Source organism: Salvelinus namaycush, chromosome 33 (assembly GCF_016432855.1).
Source record: "Salvelinus namaycush isolate Seneca chromosome 33, SaNama_1.0, whole genome shotgun sequence".
NCBI classification, from domain to species: Eukaryota; Metazoa; Chordata; class Actinopteri; order Salmoniformes; family Salmonidae; genus Salvelinus; species Salvelinus namaycush.
The window spans coordinates 23,892,843-23,897,795 of NC_052339.1; positions in this window are offsets into that span (position 1 = coordinate 23,892,843).

The window sequence follows — 4,953 nt, forward strand, 5'->3', positions numbered from 1 at the left end:
CCCATCAAGCCAATCCAACTTGTGGGAGGTGCTTCAGGAAGCATGGGGTGAAATCTCTTCAGATTACCTCAACAAATTGTCATCTAGAATGCCAAAGGTCTGCAAGGCTGCTATTGCTGCAAATGGAGGATTGTTTGACGGAAGCAAAGTTTGAAGGACACAATTATTATTTAAATTAAAATTCATTATTTATAACCTTGTCAACATCTTGACTATATTTCCTATTAATTTTGCAACTCATTTCATGTATGTTTTCATGGACAACAAGGACATTTCTAAGTGACCCCAAACTTTTGAACGGTAGTATATATATATATATATACAGTGCCTTCGGAAAGTATTCAGACCTCTTGACTTTTTCCACATTTGGTTACGTTACAGCCTTATTCTAAAATTGATTTTTTTTTTTACTCTGCAATCTACACACAATACCCCATAATGACAAAGTCAAAACAGTTTTTTCAAAATACAAAACAGAAATACCTTATTTACATAGACCCTTTGCTATGAAACACAAAATTGAGGTCAGGTGCGTCCCGTTTCCATTGATGAAGCATGGTGGTGGCAGCATCATGCTGTTGGGGATTTCTTTCCAGCAGGGACTGGGTGACTAGACAGGATCAAGTTTGTATATCTATTTAAACACAGCAAAAAAATAAACGTCCCTTTTTCAGGACCCTGTCTTTCAAAGATAATTCGTAAAAATCAAAATAACTTCACAGATCTTCATTGTAAAGGATTTAAACACTGTTTCCCATGCTTGTTCAATGAACCATAAACAATTAATGAACCTGTGGAACGGTCGTTAAGACACTAACAGCTTACAGACGGTAGGAAATAAAGTCCCAGTTATGAAAACTTTGGACACTAAAGAGGCCTTTCTACTGACTCTGAAAAACACCAAAAGAAAGATGCCCAGGGTCCCTGCTCATCTGCGTGAACGTGCCTTAGGCATGCTGCAAGGAGGCATGAGAACTGCAGATGTGGCCAGGGCAATAAATTGCAATGTCCGTACTGTGAGACGCCTAAGACAGCGCTACAGGGAGACAGGATGGACAGCTGATCGTCCTCGCAGTGGCAGACCATGTGTAACAACACCTGCACAGGATCGGTACATCCGAACATCACACCTGCGGGACAGGTACAGGATGGCAACAACAACTGCCCGAGTTACACCAGGAACGCACAATCCCTCCATCAGTGCTCAGACTGTCCGCAATAGGCTGAGAGAGGCTTGACTGAGGGATTGTAGGCCTGTTGTAATGCAGGTCCTCACCAGACATCACCGTCGCCTATGGGCACAAACCCACCGTCGCTGGACCAGACAGGACTGGCAAAAAGTGCTCTTCACTGACGAGTCGCGGTTTTGTCTCACCAAGGGTGATGGATGGATTCACGTTTATCGTTGAAGGAATGAGTGTTACATCGATGCCTGTACTCTGGAGCAGGATCGATTTGGAGGTGGAGGGTCCGTCATGGTCTGGGGGGGGTGTGTCACAGCATCATCGGACTGAGCTTGTTGTCATTGCAGGCAATCTTAATGCTGTGCGTTACAGGGAAGACATCCTCCTCCCTCATGTGGTACCTTTCCTGCAGACTCATCCTGACATGACCCTCGAGCATGATAATGCCACCAGCCATACTACTCGTTCTGTGCGTGATTTCCTGCAAGACAGGAATGTCAGTGTTCTGCCATGGCCAGCGAAGAGCCCGTATCTCAATCCCATTGAGCACGTCTGGGACCTGTTGGATCAGAGGGTGAGGGCTAGGGCCATTCCCCCCAGAAATGTCAGGGAACTTGCAGGTGCCTTGGTGGAAGAGTGGGGTAACATCTCACAACAAGAACTGGCAAATCTGGTGCAGTCCATGAGGAGGAGATGCACTGCAGCACTTAATGCAGCTGGTGGCCACACCAGATACTGACTGTTACTTTTGATTTTGACCCCCCCCCCTTTGTTCAGGGACACATTATTCCATCTCTGTTAGTCACATGTCTGTATAACTTGTTCAGTTTATGTCTCAGCTGTTGAATCTTGTTATGTTGATACAAATATTTACACATGTTAAGTTTGCTGAAAGTAAACGCAGTTGACAGTGAGAGGACATATATATATATATATATATATATATATATATATATATATATATATATACACACTGCTCAAAAAAATAAAGGGAACACTTAAACAACACAATGTAACTCCAAGTCAATCACACTTCTGTGAAATCAAACTGTCCACTTATGAAGAAACACTGATTGACAAAAAATTTCACATGCTGTTGTGCAAATGGAATAGACAAAAGGTGGAAATTATAGGCAATTAGCAAGACACCCCCAATAAAGGAGTGATTCTGCAGGTGGTGACCACAGACCACTTCTCAGTTCCTATGCTTCCTGGCTGATGTTTTGGTCACTTTTGAATGCTGGCGGTGCTCTCACTCTAGTGATAGGATGAGACGGAGTCTACAACCCACACAAGTGGCTCAGGTAGTGCAGCTCATCCAGGATGGCACATCAATGCGAGCTGTGGCAAGAAGGTTTGCTGTGTCTGTCAGCGTAGTGTCCAGTGCATGGAGGCGCTACCAGGAGACAGGCCAGTACATGAGGAGACGTGGAGGAGGCCGTAGGAGGGCAACAACCCAGCAGCAGGACCGCTACCTCCGCCTTTGTGCAAGGAGGAGCACTGCCAGAGCCCTGCAAAATGACCTCCAGCAGGCCACAAATGTGCACATTGAATCATGTAGTAACCAAAACAAGTGTTAAACAAATCAAAATATAGTTTACATTTTAGATTCTTCAAAGTAGTCACACTTTGCCCTTGATGACAGCTTTGCACACTCTTGGCATTTTCTCAACCAGCTTCATCTGGAATGCTTTTCAAACAGTCTTGAAGGAGTTCCCACATATGCTGAGCTGCTTTTCCTTCAATCTGCGGTCCAACTCATCTCAAACCATCTCAATTGGGTTGACGTCAGATCATTGTGGAGGCCAGGTCATCTGATGCAGCACTCCATCACTCTCATTCTTGGTCAAAGATCCCTTACACAGCCTGGAGGTGTGTTGGGTCATTGTCCTGTTGAAAAACAAATGATAGTCCATCTAAGCGCAAACCAGATTGGATGGCGTATTGCTGCAGAATGCTGTGGTAGACATGCTGGTTAAGCATGCCTTGAATTAAAAATAAATCACAGACAGTGTCACCAGCAAAGCACCCACACACCATCACACCTCCTCCTCCATGCTTCATGGTGGGAACCACACATACGGAGATCATCCGTTCACCTACTCTGCATCTCACAAAGACATGGCAGTTGGAACCAAACATCTCAAATTTGGACTCATCAGACCAAAGGACAGATTTCCACCGGTCTAATGTACATTGCTCATGTTTCTTAGCCCAAGCAAGTCTCTTCTTCTTATTGGTGTCCTTCAGTAGGGGTTTCTTTGCAGCAATAGGACCATGAAGGCCTGATTCACACAGTTTCCTCTGATGTTGAAATGTGTCTGTTACTTGAACTCTATGAAACATTTATTTGGGCTGCAATCTGCGGTGCAGTTAACTCTATTGAACTTATCCTCTGCAGCAGGGGTAACTCTGGGTCTTCCATTCCTGTGGCGGTCCTCATGAGAGCTAGTTTCATCATAGCACTTGATACACTTGAAGAAACTTTCAAAGTTCTTGAAGTGTTCCAGATTGACTGACCTTCATGTCTTGATGGACTGATGTTTCTCTTTGCTTATTTGAGCTGTTCTTGCCATAATATGGACTTGGTATTTTACCAAATAGAGCTATCTTCTGTATACCACCCCTACCTTGTCACAACACAACTGATTAGCTCAAATGCATTAAGAAGGAAAGAAAGTCCACAAATGAACTTTTAACAAGGCACAACTGTTAATTGAAATGCAGTCCAGGTGACTACCTCATGAAGCTGATTGAGAGAATGCCAAGAGTGTGCAAAGCTGTCTTCCAAAAAGAGGGGCGAAGGTTCACCTTCCAACAAAACAACGACCCTAAGCACACAGCCAAGACAACGCAGGAGTGGCTTCGGGACAAGTCTCTGAATGTCCTTGAGTGGCCCAGCCAGAGCCCGGACTTGAACCCGATCTAACATCTCTGGAGAGACATGAAAATAGCTGTGCAGTAACGCTCCCCATCCAACCTGTCAGCGCTTGAGAGGATCTGCAGAGAAGAATGGGAGAAACTCCCCAAATACAGGTGTGCCAAGCTTGTAGCGTCACACCAAAGACGACTCGAGGCTGAAATCGCTGCCAAAGGTGCTTCAACAAAGTACTGATTAAAGGGTCTGAATACACACTTAAGAAAAATATTTTTCCAAACATAAAGAAAAAAAAAAAAAAACATTTTTGCGTCGTCATTATGGGGTATTGTGTGTAGATTGATCAGGAAATAAATACAAAATACAATACTTTGGACCTCTTGGGGTGATGTTTGAATACCCCATAGAGCTAAAGGTGCAGGCAGCTCTGCAGAGTGGTCACAAGCTGGCACAACCACAAAGTTGTAAGATCTGATTTTAACTCTAACCTTAACCACACTGCTAACCCTAATGTCTGATCTTAAATTAAGACCAAAAAACGAATTTGTGTTTTCATGAATTTTGACTTTGCAGCTGGCCATCTAGAATAAACCGCTAAGCTACACCTCCAGGGCAAGACTCATGACAATCAATGTCGACCTGTGTTTTTTTTTCTTACTTAGCTGCAGCTTAGCATTGCCTAGTGTGGAAACAGGGCTGGCTCTAGCCTTTTGGGGGCCCTCAGTGAGATTTGGTTGGAGGCCCCTCCCCCACCCCGAGGACAAGACATTTTAGTGGCCCCCCTCTTGACGGCAGAGAGAAACATTCAATGTTTAAAGTTAATTTCCTGCAATTCTACACATTTAGCCATGGGGTAATGAGAAAATGTTGCAGTTTTAAAGAACATTTCAT